This window comes from Macrosteles quadrilineatus, unplaced genomic scaffold (assembly GCF_028750875.1).
Source record: "Macrosteles quadrilineatus isolate MER2022 unplaced genomic scaffold, UCM_ALF_1.0 Scaffold_4__1_contigs__length_99947679, whole genome shotgun sequence".
NCBI lineage: Eukaryota > Metazoa > Arthropoda > Insecta > Hemiptera > Cicadellidae > Macrosteles > Macrosteles quadrilineatus.
In genome coordinates this window covers 99,430,021-99,446,304 of record NW_026542597.1, presented here as the reverse complement: position 1 = coordinate 99,446,304, position 16,284 = coordinate 99,430,021, and the positions used below count along the sequence as shown (strand labels likewise).

At 34.6% G+C, this 16,284-nt stretch overlaps 1 protein-coding gene across 7 annotated transcripts in view; it reads right to left on the bottom strand.

The window, feature by feature from the left end:
• Positions 1-16,284, bottom strand: part of LOC128991704 (monocarboxylate transporter 2-like) — a 512,626-nt gene that overhangs the window by 115,487 nt on the left and 380,855 nt on the right. Inside the window, exon 1 of one of the 7 annotated variants that reach the window (XM_054414822.1) lies at positions 2,798-2,865. The exons of 5 other annotated variants lie outside the window; for them this stretch is intronic. The gene's annotated coding sequence lies outside the window, so the exon portion shown is untranslated. Of the gene's footprint in view, positions 1-765; positions 785-2,797; positions 2,866-16,284 lie in introns of those variants that run through there. One more of the 7 variants, XM_054414820.1, reaches the window with a different exon arrangement.

Sequence of the window (16,284 nt, the reverse complement as noted above, 5' to 3'; positions counted from 1 at the left end):
AAACTATTGATACGAACCCAGACCACTGTAAACAAAAATTTGCGAGTTCTTTAAGTGGTACCAATCTATGAAGCCTAATCTCAAAACGTGTAGATCCAAAAATATTTTAACGGGGATCAGGAACATTGTTTTGTCATAACCATATCCTCTACGAGCCGAAGCGACATATTCTTAATTACCCGATTGTGTTTTACAAAGCAAAAAAGGTGAGTTTAGTTGTTTATATTTCCGAAGTCAAAGGGAATACTTTGAGACTGGTGCATTCCATCTTGGTAATATTAGCAATTATTCATGAAACTTTCTTTTTCACCATCCCATGTACCTTTATCGTAAAGATATTGCACTTCAACACCCAATTTGCAGTTAGCCTACTTTGCGGTCCAAAAATAGTTAACTCAGAATCTTTGTATTACTGATATTTGTATACCTGACGTGTAAATGAATGCGGCTTTGTTTATAAAAACTGGGATTGAGGGAAAAAAGTGAGCGGAGGAATTATATTTATATAGGAATTATAGTGAGGCTAAATCATATTTTGAATAGAAGCTTAGCTTCAATAGTCACCCACAATTATTCAAAGAAAAAAAATTACGGAAATGTATAATATTAATGATAAAACCCCACCAAATATAAAACGCAGCGAATCACAATATTTATCTTTAGAAATACGTAATCATTTATAAATGCGGTTATAATATATATAAATATAGGCTACTATAAACAATTACAGTGCAAACAAGATTTCTTTAATGCAAATGTATTTACCTTATAGCCTTATTTCAAACCTGATGATACTTCATCCATCATACCTGTAACAAAAAATAAATAATCATTATTAATAGACTAAAAGATAAATGATGAGAAATAATATTCTATATGAGTAATGTTTGCTTTAAAATATGTACAAAATTCAGAATACTGTATTCATGACCACCAAGCACAGAATGGTGTCAATACAATTCTTGCGGTATTATTTTTTACATAAGACTTTTTTGTTCGCTTGCCTGCACAAATATCTCGAAAACGGCTTTGATAATTTTCTTCAAATGCTGTATTATTTTTGGTCTAAAAACTCGATCGACGACATCCACTACCTCAGGAAAATTCGCATTTTACTACACAACTCATTTGAAAATTTATACCTAAATATTCATCTTATGGGTAAGCTAAGTAGCTATGTTGGTTGAAAAAAATAACAAGGTAAAAGTAAACAAAAAAATAGTAGGCCTAACATGTGGTTATAACAAGCCATCCAGAATATACTAGCAAATTACAATATACAGTATCTACAAAGGGAAAACATCGGTTGTTATTAGACAAAGGTTACACGATATAGGTAGGGGAAAATAGCTCCGATCAAATAATGATCATTTTACTTGGCTCTCTCCTACTAAAACCTAAATCCCCGAAGTACTGAGGTAAGTTAATTGAACCAAACTTTGGTTTGACAACACATTGTTGGTCATATCAACATAGAACCGACTTTTTTAGTTGAAACAGCCGACTAAATTCTTTAATTCCCTTTAAATATGAAGACCCTTAAGGTTAACATTGGGAACTAAAGAGCCACTGGGGCGGACCTCGAAGGATTTTTGAGATAAGAATATCCCTATAAGTTAATCAGGAATGTGAGCTATCATCATGCCAAATTTCAGCCCAATTTGTCCAATAGTTAATGCGTGATTGAACTTCAAACAAACGAACACACACAATTTCACATTTATAATATTAGTAAGATAGTAAGATAAGATTAATTTAACAGATTAGGCTGAATAAGAATAGACATACAGTAAAAGACCTATTGCTAGCAGTGATCGAATATTGTAGTTCATTGAATCATGACAGTAACAGTGAGCCGTCGCAGCTGTAGTTAACCTTCGACCTAGAGTGAGATAGAGAAACAACAATGCTACAATTAGCTGACTGCCTATACAAGTCTAGTGATGTGTAATATTTCTTGGTGGTGATGCTTTTTCTTTTTATTTAACTTGCAAGATAACCCATGACGATTGCATAGTATTCCAATTACCAATCTGTTCTTGTGAGTTTATTAATTAACATTCCTCCTGTATTTCCTGTTGGGTGAATTTTGTAACACAACATAATTCTTGGATGATTGAATAATAATCAATTTTCCAGGTATTTAGCTGCTATTCAATAGCTGTCATTAAGGGTATAAGTAAGATATGAAATATAGTCTTAATAAATTAGGCATTAAACTTCGATCACTTTTGACTGTCGTATATCATAAGTTTCACTGTTTTAAATTAAAGAAAATATGACAAGTTCAATCGTCAAATTTTGAGGTTGATTTTCATAAGGGTCTCGGTAATTAAAAGCAACTTCTCGTAATCAAATCAAATCCAAACCTACTTTTAGGCCATAAATACAATATACATAAAACAAACAGTTACCATCGACTTCTAAACGTAAATAAATGGTTTAATTAATTTTTGGGTTGAATTACTTGAACTTGAACAACAAAATTATTAAGAATTAATTATAAAATATCCCCAAAACGAGAAAAGTAACTTAGCACTGCTACCATCATACGTTAACCTATAACAAAAAACTGCTTAATGCTCATTAACTAAGTTGACAGCAAAACTTCAAGTTAATATAGTCAAAACATAGTGACTCTGAAAAGTTGCTCAACAAATTTAAGATATTTATCTAATAGTTTAAAAGTATTAGGCCATTTAGTAAAATATTTTATCTGTCAGCTTTCATCTTTCATCTTTAATCGCGTCACATTTACGATTTAAAATAAAAAATTAATTTCAACAAGAATGTTTACCTTGTTCTTAGTATTGCACCACACTTCACATCGCGATGAATGAATCTCAATCACAAAACCACACTTGACACAAAAACACTAACTTCACACAATAAACACACTCACTACATTATGTAGACACTAAACTATGCACGAACGTTACATGTCGTAACATGAAAGTACGTCGTCGTACCGTTTAGCGACGCGAACAAGACAACAATGAACGAAACGAACCAGTGCCAGGCTAGCGAGTCATACGAGTGACGTACTGATCAGCTGTGATCCACTGCCTTTGTGATCGCCCAAACATGGCCTTTGGTTTACACATAGACCAAAATATTTAGTTTTACTATATGAACGTATAATTGTAGAACGTATTAATGCGTTCGAGTTAATTGGAAGACTTACGAAAATTAGTGCTCTCTCAGTGATATAATTTAGTCAGTATGTAAAAAAAATTACTTTGAATTGTAATTACATAATTTGGTTTAAAAGAAATTTTTATTATGTCACGATTAATATGAGAATTAGTATTGCATCACATATTGTCAATATTATTTAATAATTGTATGCGAATTAAATTATGTGACTGATGTAAATTGTATTGTTGTACTGTAAGTTGTTACTATTGACCGGTTACACCATAGACGAAGGAAAAAATTAATTACATGTCTTTATCTATGATTACACTGAAGATTACTCGATGTCCATGCACCGAGTAATCTGTCTACTATTTTCCCATGAAAATAGTTCCGATCAAATCTATATAATTAATACGCTACATGAAACTTTGTCAATTGAACTGCTCCGCCATTTCTTAACCGATTTTATCCATTGACGTCTCATTGGAAAGAGCGTGTCGCGTAGATTTGCAAACTGGCCTTACATTTTTGACAAAGTCCCTTGGGTTCTGCCCCAGTGGCTTTGAAAGTTACCATGTTATCCTTATGAAGAACATATTTTTTTACATTTTGATCAGCTGTATAATTTAATTGCTGCTATTTATTTTTCAATTCAATGAAACGCATTGAGTACCTTTGTTTAATATTTGAGTTTGTGTAAACATAACCCCCAAAACGAAAACGGATCGTGTTAGTATGGGTTGTATCTTAAATTTGTGTATTTATCGCTGTTTTGTGTCGCTATGACAGATCGTGTTAGTATGATTGTAACTTAAATTTGTGAATTTATCGCTGCTTTGTGTAGATATAATTTGTTTATTTGTTATTTTTTCTTTTAAATGCCTCCGAGGCTACGACAATGAAACATAGACAGGAGGCGTAATCGTGATAACGACCGCAGCTACAGAACAGTGACACGTAATAGGCTCAACTATTAGGTTAAAATGCGCCCTAACACTACCCCAAAACAACTTTTCGTTCGAAATTGACCCTCTATCAATGACCTGTGTTGTATGTACAGCGAGGCATTTTGAGAAGGAGAAAACCGGCCGGAATGCTTTAGGTTTATTAATAACGAAGATAAACATGGTCTGAGTTACACACCGGTAATCTTTGAGTTGACTCTTATAAATTCATTGTAAATATGACTGTTATTCGTTTTGAAATAACTCCTGTAATACTTTGCAATTGCTTGAATTCGAGCAACATGTACACTAGTACTGATTATTTTACTAGGCTTTCTCCCACCTAAACTTAATCCTCGAATTACTGAAGAAATTAATTTTTAGAAAACTTTGATTTAGCAGTGAAATAAATGTTGAATAATATTATATTTATTTTATGTAACTTAAAACTTGAACAACACTTTTTAATCAGCTGTTTTACTACGGTATAAACAAACTGCCAAAACAATGTTTATGTAAGTATAAACGAGTAATTTTTACCATTGACTGTAAAAGTTAAGAATTGAAATATGAAATATTTCCTCTGTAATAAATTGTCGGACAACTAACAACCATAAGAAAAAATCTTTATCTAGGCAACAGGTAAGACAGTTAACCTCTACAGTTGTCAGCCAGTTGCGTAAACGACCTAAGACAGTTGAGACACATGCAAACTATCTTGAACATGTCAAGAGAGATGTCTTCATTTGTGAGACTGTAGTTGAGGAACTTCATTATCATAACAGCTGCTGTGGCGGAAATCTTCTGCTCTACAGTGGCTTTGTTTTCTATCTTACTTTACATGTAAGTTTGTAACAGATTGGTATTTTTTTCTTTAAATTTTAAACTTCTACGTTTATTATAGTAGAGTAATTGTCCGAATCTTGGTCTTGTTAGATACAATAGCTTTATGTTTGGTTACACAAAATCATTAAGTGATTCCTTTAAGAGACAACGCTCCATCCTGAAGTTGTCGCCCAGAATTAATCCTGTGAGTAGGCGAGATGTGGACACTGCGACGACATTACCGATCTAGTAGATAGTGTATTTTCGTGTGTTATGTAATGACTGTTTTATGTTAATATTCAAGACAATAACATACCAGACCTGAAGATGTCACTGTGTTGACCAAACGCATAGTAATCTACAACGCCAGAATTTAACATAATAGTTATTCATGGTTGACGTTCCAGTAGTAGGAAATTAATTCTTACTTTTTTAAAGTTTTGTCAGAATGTTTAGATTCAGTATGATTGCCCCAAAAATTCATTTTGCAAAATGTAAGATTTTTTTCTAACAACGGATAGTTCAGAAACTTTTTCTACAATAATTAGTAACGCTGTAACCGACAGTAGCCAGACTTAAATTAACACTAGAAGACGAAACGAAGTATCATATATTATCATATTATCTTGGAGAAATAATTTTCTTTTCAAAGTAAGTGAATACATCCAATCTTTTCGCCTAGACATTCAATGAATAGGAGCAGAAATGTGGTAAAATATGTGGTGTTAATAATGCACTAGTTGGCGACTGTTCAACCAAACACAGACTGTGATCTATTATCGATGAATTGTATTGAACGTCAAATGCAATATCTTCCAGGAAAATCACATTATTCTATTATATAAATTTATCTATGAGACAACATTCACTGATGGCCATCGTGTAAGTATGCATGCATCGAATTATATGGATCGTATATACATCGTATATGTTTTGAGTTCATTGCTGTGTTATGAATTCAATGAGAGTATATTGAACATGTATAGAATGTTGAATAACTCAACCTAAACTTGTGATGATATAAAAATCAACCCTTTAACTACAATTTACATAATCAACTAATTATTAGCTTCAACTTCAAATGGTTGAATGTTTTGTAGCTTTATTGTGAAAACTCATCGTCTGACATTGTTATCTACTGTTTCGTCATACAGCTTAGTATAAACTTAAAAATTCTTTCAACAAAAAAGGAAAACTAAATATTTGTGTACAGCTTCTGGAAGTTAACATCTTACTAAAAAGTAAACATCTTACTAAAAAAAGAAATAACATTATTTTTACGATGATTGTTCGCATTAAATTATATTTAAGATTAAGACTTGTGTACAGAATTCAAGCCTGCAGAGAAATGTTTGTTTTTGGACTGCCAGAGACCCACTTTTAACACACAATATAACTTCATACTCTAGGGACTGCCCTGCTATCCGCCTAATGTTGATAACTGTAACGCACGATCAGCTTAGCGTATAACGAGCCAAGGCCATTTTAATCTGTACATCGCAATTCTAGCAAAAAACAAATATAATCTGAGCTCATATGTGTAGTTTGCCAGGAAAGATGCATTATAGCGATTCCCAGTTTCTGTCGTGTCCAAGGCTGCGCTGTTAGGCACTGTACACATAATTGCAACAAGAAAATGTTAGCACAATAAATCTGAAAACATTAAGGTTGACTTTTAAAGACGATAAAATCCTAAAACTTTAACACACATTCTCGAGAATCTCGCCTACATACTTTTTGTTTCTCACAAAATTCTCCAGAGTGTGAGAATGCTCAGAAGGTTTCAGAGCTATAATCTCTGGACAGTTCTGCAAGAGTTGCGTCAGTTGGAAGTTTTCAAATTCGCTCTCTCGCTGCAGACGTATAATTTGCCTGGAATGTCGCTACGTCTATAGTAGATGGAAACAACTGCCACTGATACGCTCTCCGGTTGATAATATTGTTATCTGAGCTTCTCTTACATGGAATCATCAGTAGAATAAAAAAGAAATACATTTTACATTGCTCCACTTTACTATCAATAGTATTTATGTGTAACCTTCTACGACGGCAAATAACGTTTCATCTTCTTTTTTTAAATTGATTCCTGTAATGGGTTTTTGCTTCATTACAATCAGAATAATTAATCGTCAATCTGATTTACTTGAATGATTAGATTCTAGCATATAACTCGTGCTGTGTAAAACATAGGTTGAGCTAACCTTTGACATTTTACGTTTTAATGTGGATTACCCAATACAGTAAAAAGGAATATTGATGGTAAGAAGATGTAACAAGTGCGAATGAACAATTGTTGTTTTGGAAAGTGAGGACACTTCAGAAATCCCGCCTTTTTAGGGAAGAAATTTGGCTCGACTTCAACATTTTCCTTATGCTCATGACCAGAATCTTTGGTTATAGGTACGGGCGTTCCAGACTGATAACAGCCAGGCCTACGCACAGGCACCTGCCCATGTAGGCATATCCCATAAGTAAGGCAAATTTTATTTTATTTTAGAAATATTGTACTGTTAGTTGTATAGCTACTCTCTGTTTTAGTTTATATTCTTGGGATAAATAAACGTTTTTCATTTTTTTCATTTTCATTTCCTCACGGTAAATGTTTTGAATTTACCCAACGTACGTGTTGTAAAAACCAAACAATACGTTTGAGGTTATTTAATAATTATTCTATGTTTAACTAAAAAAAAAAACACATAAGCCAACATTCTGTTTTGAATCTACACCGAATACTTCAAAGCCGGTAAAGTAAAAAATACTGCATGCCACCTCTATCCTACCGGGGTTATGCAACTGTGCGTGTTTTAACCCAGATGTGAAAGAACTAAATGTTGGGATGGTGGTGGAACTTTATAGTTATAGTGTCTAGTTACTAGCTGTTCGGGACTTCAAGAAGACCAAAAGTAACGCACACCACGCTCGCGTATGATGAACACGCTATTGATTTTTCTTATGAACGAACTAGCTACCATTTGACATGGATCACTTTTAACATTATATCCATCTAAACGTTATCATATTCGTAGTCTCTATGAAGAAATCTGTGTCCTGACTCTTCGTGTACCAGAGACTGGGCCAGGCCTTAACCATTGCCAAGTACACAGGAGGATCAGGAGACAGGTTTTATCATACACAGTATAGTGTAGGCTTCGGCTCGTCTAATCATAGACAAAAAGAATTATTGTGCTGTGGTTACCATGGTTACCATAGGTTCTGGCGCAGTAGGAACATAGTTATAACATAGGCGCATAGTCATGAACAGTAAAGTGTTGGCCTGTGGAGGTGGTGCGTAGGACAAGTCGTGCAAAAGATACTAGATAACATCACCATGACCACGTAGTCGCGTAGCAGCTACCACTATGGTCTGGCCTGCTGCACTATAACTAGTCATGAACAGTATAGTGTTGGCCTGTGGAGGTGGCGCGTAGGACAAGTCGTGCAGAAGATACTAGATAACATCACCATGACCACGTAGTCGCGTAGCAGCTACCACTATGGTCTGGCCTGCTGCACTTTAACTAGTCATGAGGTGGCGCGTAGGACAAGTCGTGCAAAAGATACTAAATAACATCACCATGACCACGTAGTCGCGTAGCAGCTACCACTATGGTCTGGCCTGCTGCACTATAACTAGTCATGAACAGTATAGTGTTGGCCTGTGGAGGTGGCGCGTAGGACAAGTCGTGCAGAAGATACTAGATAACATCACCACGACCACGTAGTCGCGTAGCATCTACTACTTCCAGTAGTACAAGTAGGTTAAACTATTACGTTGTAGATAATTCTCCCATTCAAAATGCAATAATTATTACGTGTTTCCATAGTGAACACATTGAAACGATTTCATTTCTATGGTATAACCGCTGGAATGGATTTTTACAACAAAACGTTTAAATTACCTGTATCCGTCGAGTTATCCTAGATTGCAGTAGGTTTACTACTACAGGTGTTTCGTGATCAAATTAACACATATTCAGGTCGAGATAAAACTTTACATTGATCTATTCCATGGAATGGTCGTCATAAGGTTAAATAAGCTGGCTGTTTGTCAGATTTTAACGGTAAGATTTTAGTACAACTATCCACCACTGTGCCGCGCTGCAGTGCGGCCTGTTTTTCTAGTGGGGACTTGGACTAATAAAAAACATAAAACATTATTATAAGTGATGAAAATTATAATTAAGTTCTTCAGTATATTATCGAATGGATCTTACTATAGGAAGTTCTCCATTGCATTAAAACTATCAACTGAGAAACGTGTCCTTATTGCGATTTAAGGATATGTGGACCTTAAATAGTAACAGAGTCTCGGTGTAACAAAGCATAAAGTTTTGGTGATCGGCGAAACTTGGACCTGGACATCGAGGCTATAGAATATCTCCTTTGAAAGAAGTTTTAGGCCTACATTATGGATGGTATTCATTATCAAAAATATAAGGGCGACGAATGAGAAGATAATATAGGAGATGAAGGTAGCACTTGGAGGAAGTTGCATTACCATAACGGCTGATGTACAGGAACTGTTAACGGGGAGAAGTTGAGCATTTGTTTTGGGGAAGTATTCTGAAAATGGGGGCTACTCTGGTCCTAGTGAAAATATCTTTTCGTAACTCCACAAACTTGTAATAATTTAGATTTACTAGTAAATTAAAAATAAATAAACCCTTGTCGATGTACCTACATTTGTACTGTGAACATTTAATTATTTGTATACTTTAATATACTTAAAAATTGTTACACCAACTTTGACTAGTAACAACCGGCCATAAAAAGGTCTTCCTTAGAGTAGAAATTTAATTGAAAAATTAAAACAATGAATTTCAATTTTAACAGATTTTAATATGGTAAGATTAAGTGTACGGTAACGACCGGTTTAGAGGGTTATTGTAACAATTTCACTCCCAGAGATTCAGACTAGAAAATAAAACAAAAATTAGGAATGGCCAAGTAACGAGAATTTATCTGTTTAGAGATCCATAATTCCATAATTCCATCCATAATTCAAATGTGGTTCGGATTCCCTTGGTTGCCATTAGCTGTATAGGCTATTAATTAACAGCTGTGTCTAAGAAATATGTCGGCCTTAGTCACTAACAAGACTACAAGATCGCGCCACTTATCCCACACTCATCTCCATTCATACTTGGCTTAAAATACCTACTTTGTATGGTCGCCATTTCATTAAAAAGTATTTAAGTATTAAGTATCCACTAAAATCAATACGTTTGATTTTGCCTAGTTTAACTATAGCGTGATATTGCAAAACGTGTGATATATATTTATATTTACTCATTTATATTTTCTAAAGTCATTCAAGTGCACCCCTTCTCGATAAACAGCGAATGTTTGTTTATGACACTTCCGCTGTACCTGGCCCTAGTGAGTCAAAGGATCCGTATTTACTGTCCTTACCTAGATAGTCGCTGAATAGAAGCAATGGTCTGGTAAAATAAACTTATTACCTTTGTAGGTGACGTTAGAACGCCATGGAACACGTCATTTTAGTGGCTAGTTTGTTTTATTTCATAGTTTGATTTATTATTATATTACTGGATAATGTGGCAACGTAGTTCCAAGTGAATTTATTATTTTGTATGTATTTGTTTTGAAGGAATAAACTCATTATTTCATTATAGTTTTATGTAATCGTTGTCTTAATGTTTAGAATAAATGTTTTCAAGAAGCTATGTGCCTACTGTCAAAACTTCTAAAGGAATCAATCTGCAGGGGTTTCTATTAAATTATATGAGAAAAACCTATATACATTACAATAACATTTGTGCTATTTGTAATTAAATCAAATCTACACGAGGTTGAGCTACACGTGTAACCAAAACCACGTGTTTATTGAGAATTGTGAACACAACAACTGTAAAGAATAACGACTATAAAATAATAACAGTAACGGTTTCTATAGAGCCGAAACAAATTCATTATCTCTTCTAAAGATTTACGACTTAATCATATATTTTAATTTGGCCTTAAATATTATACCTATTAAATGATGAAATATATTTCGATATAGGATGCTTTCATCCTTATCCACCGTATATACTAAGCCTTAATCTGTTCTGTATTTTTCCATGATTTTCATTTAGTCAAGATTTACTTATTCTCGGGTCAACAAAGGTTCTTTGTTCTAGCTCATTATTTTAAATTTATTTGGAAACCTTGGCCTCGTGTTTACAGCCGTCTTTTGTTCCTGCCAAGGTGATAAGTTTTCAGAAAAAGCCTCGGCTATTGATGCTCCATTGTTTTTCCGTAATCACACTTGGCATGGTTCGAGACAATGATGACAGTCTACGTGAAGGAGTAGAATAAAAAGAAAGTTTCATACTTAAAGTGACAACGTGTGTTTGGCTCCGTGTCTAGCTCCCTCTGGGGTGTTAAATAAAGGAAAGTAACTTTTTTGGAATTATAATGAAATGTTATTAATTATACAGGGTGATTGGTACTCAGTGCGACAAAAATATTTTGGTGTAAGTACAAAGTAAATGAAGTGCGATGATGCATATAAAATGTTCCAAGTCTAAAAATTAGCTTCCCAAAAAATTATAGTACAGAGATTTCTCAATTACCTGTATATGGATTTGAGTAGAACCTTTTTGCTGTTTTACTGTTCAAGCTGGAACAATAATACAATTTTTGCTTGAACATGCCGACTTTCTATGTTTTAAATGTTAAAGACATCATGCTTTGTAGTCTTCAAACCACTAAAGTGTACATAAGCAGACATAAAGCTCAATGGTGTAGCATATCAATGAATAAAAAAAACTATTCTATATAGGTTTTGTATTCATTGAGCATATGGTTGGAAAGCTTATAAAATGGCGCAGTTTTTTAACATATTCCGACACTTTCTTGTATACAGGGTGTGAACGAATGCAATTGACCAATGTTTTTTTTAAATTTTGATCAAACATCCTAATTTTTATCTTTGAATCTATTTGCAATGGAGTTTTTACAACTGATCCCCGTCATTTTCCATTATTCTTATTAAAAATGTAATGTAGAACGCGAAAATGACATTATCTACTCAAATCCATTTACAGGTAATTGAGAAATAGCTGTATTAAGTTTAAAAAACATAGTTATTTTTGAAACATATAAAATAATCCTTTGGGAAGCTAATTTTTAGACTTGGAACATTTGATATCCATCATCACACTGCATTTACTTTGTACTTACACAAAAAAATTTTTGTCACACTGAGTACCAATCACCCTGTATATGCGATGCTGAATCCTCAGGGTGGGTATTTATCGCAACAATGAGGGAAAGACAAGTTGTGTGTCGATTGTTGTGTGTAATAAACTTATGTCTCCGTTACTGACTTAAACCATATCGTACTATTTATTAAAAACCCAATGATCAAAGATAATTATTTTGGGTCCAGTTTTGAATTTCTAAAAAGCTTCAATTGTCCAACCGCAATCATAAGATCACATGAACTTATGATATTATGTAAACCAGCATAGGTATTGTTGAAACTTATTTTTGAATAATGGTGCATAAATTTGTTTTGTAATAATAGTTACTTGTTGTACTGACCAGAGATTCTTAAATCATCTTAATGAGTTTTTAAAACATTTTATATTGTTAGACTTTATAAATTACTGAAAGGTAATTTATAATTTATGGGTAGAAGAGTCGTGCTGGTGGGCTTAGCAGTTTAAGATTACTTTTCGATATGTTATGAAAACACTGTATAAAGAAAAATGCGTTAGCACACTTTCAAGCAACCCATTTCCAATAGCTATAGTGAAAACCACGCACCCGACAACTCGATGAACCCATATTGACTGTCATGTATTTTATAAATGATTTAGTTCATAGCATGTTAAGTCTTTGATTGTAGACACAATGCTGAAAGCAAAGAAATATCCAATGGGAAACATGAAAACACAACTAACTCTTAAAAGAACTTACAAAATCTCAAACTTTTTGTATTGATCTTCCAGATGTTGCTTGTGGATGTCTGGGGAATTTTACAGTGAAATAAAAAACTTGTGTGTTTACCACACGGCTATAACCCTAAGAGAATTGGCGAGTTGGTTTAACTCAGCTGTATGACAGACAGGTGTAAACAGGTTTGCCAATCACACCTCAGGAGGTCACTCGACCAGTCTTACCAACCTCGTCAAAACTGTATGATAAACGTCAACTCTGTAAATGACTCGCAGACGATACGGACTGATTGTTTCCACCAACATAAACACAACTTGTCACGTACAATGTCTAACAACATAAACACAACCTGTCACGTACAATGTCTAACATCATAAACACAACCTATCACGTACAATGTCTAACAACATAAACACAACCTGTCACGTACAATGTCTAACAACATAAACACAACCTGTCACGTACAAGGTCTAACAACATAAACACAACCTGTCACGTACAATGTCTAACATAAACACAACCTGTCACGTACAATGTCTAACATCATAAACACAACCTATCACGTATAATGTCTAACATCATAAACACAACCTGTCACGTACAATGTCTAACATAAACACAACCTGTCACGTACAATGTCTAACATAAACACAACCTGTCACGTACAATGTGTAACAACATAAACACAACCTGTCACGTACAATGTCTAACATCATAAACACAACCTATCACGTACAATGTCTAACATCATAAACACAACCTGTCACGTACAATGTCTAACATAAACACAACCTGTCACGTACAATGTCTAACATCATAAACACAACCTGTCACGTACAATGTCTAACATAAACACAACCTGTCACGTACAATGTCTAACATAAACACAACCTGTCACGTACAATGTGTAACAACATAAACACAACCTGTCACGTACAATGTCTAACATCATAAACACAACCTATCACGTCGTACAATGTCTAACATCATAAACACAACCTGTCACGTACAATGTCTAACATCATAAACACAACCTGTCACGTACAATGTCTAACATAAACACAACCTGTCACGTACAACGTCTAACAACATAAACACAACCTGTCACGTACAATGTCTAACATAAACACAACCTGTCACGTACAACGTCTAACATCATAAACACAACCTGTCACGTACAATGTCTAACATCATAAACACAACCTGTCACGTACAATGTCTAACATAAACACAACCTGTCACGTACAATGTCTAACATAAACACTCTTAAAAGAACTTACAAAATCTCAAACTTTTTGTATTGATCTTCCAGATGTTGCTTGTGGATGTCTGGGGAATTTTACAGTGAAATAAAAAACTTGTGTGTTTACCACACGGCTATAACCCTAAGAGAATTGGCGAGTTGGTTTAACTCAGCTGTATGACAGACAGGTGTAAACAGGTTTGCCAATCACACCTCAGGAGGTCACTCGACCAGTCTTACCAACCTCGTCAAAACTGTATGATAAACGTCAACTCTGTAAATGACTCGCAGACGATACGGACTGATTGTTTCCACCAACATAAACACAACTTGTCACGTACAATGTCTAACAACATAAACACAACCTGTCACGTACAATGTCTAACATCATAAACACAACCTATCACGTACAATGTCTAACAACATAAACACAACCTGTCACGTACAATGTCTAACAACATAAACACAACCTGTAACGTACAAGGTCTAACAACATAAACACAACCTGTCACGTACAATGTCTAACATAAACACAACCTGTCACGTACAATGTCTAACATCATAAACACAACCTATCACGTATAATGTCTAACATCATAAACACAACCTGTCACGTACAATGTCTAACATAAACACAACCTGTCACGTACAATGTCTAACATCATAAACACAACCTGTCACGTACAATGTCTAACATAAAAACAACCTGTCACGTACAATGTGTAACAACATAAACACAACCTGTCACGTACAATGTCTAACATAAACACAACCTGTCACGTACAATGTGTAACAACATAAACACAACCTGTCACGTACAATGTCTAACATCATAAACACAACCTATCACGTACAATGTCTAACATCATAAACACAACCTGTCACGTACAATGTCTAACATAAACACAACCTGTCACGTACAATGTCTAACATCATAAACACAACCTGTCACGTACAATGTCTAACATAAACACAACCTGTCACGTACAATGTCTAACATAAACACAACCTGTCACGTACAATGTGTAACAACATAAACACAACCTGTCACGTACAATGTCTAACATCATAAACACAACCTATCACGTCGTACAATGTCTAACATCATAAACACAACCTGTTACGTACAATGTCTAACATCATAAACACAACCTGTCACGTACAATGTCTAACATAAACACAACCTGTCACGTACAACGTCTAACAACATAAACACAACCTGTCACGTACAATGTCTAACATAAACACAACCTGTCACGTACAACGTCTAACATCATAAACACAACCTGTCACGTACAATGTCTAACATCATAAACACAACCTGTCACGTACAATGTCTAACATAAACACAACCTGTCACGTACAATGTCTAACATAAACACAACCTGTCACGTACAATGTGTAACAACATAAACACAACCTGTCATGTACAATGTCTAACATAAACACAACCTGTCACGTACAATGTGTAACAATATAAACACAACCTGTCATGTACAATGTCTAACATAAACACAACCTGTCACGTACAATGTGTAACAACATAAACACAACCTGTCATGTACAATGTCTAACATAAACACAACCTGTCACGTACAATGTCTAACATCATAAACACAACCTATCACGTCGTACAATGTCTAACATCATAAACACAACCTGTCACGTACAATGTGTAACAACATAAACACAACCTGTCACGTACAATGTCTAACATAAACACAACCTGTCACGTACAACGTCTAACATCATAAACACAACCTGTCACGTACAATGTCTAACATCATAAACACAACCTGTCACGTACAATGTCTAACATAAACACAACCTGTCACGTACAATGTCTAACATAAACACAACCTGTCACGTACAATGTGTAACAACATAAACACGACCTGTCACGTACAATGTCTAACATAAACACAACCTGTCACGTACAATGTGTAACAACATAAACACAACCTGTCACGTACAATGTGTAACAACATAAACACAACCTGTCACGTACAATGTGTAACAACATAAACACAACCTGTCACGTACAATGTCTAACATAAACACAACCTGTCACGTACAATGTCTAACATAAACACAACCTGTCACGTACAATGTGTAACAACATAAACACAACCTGTCACGTACAATGTCTAACAACATGAACACAACCTGTCACGTACAATGTCTAACATCTTACGGCGAGTGTTGACAATTGCTGTGTAGTAAGTT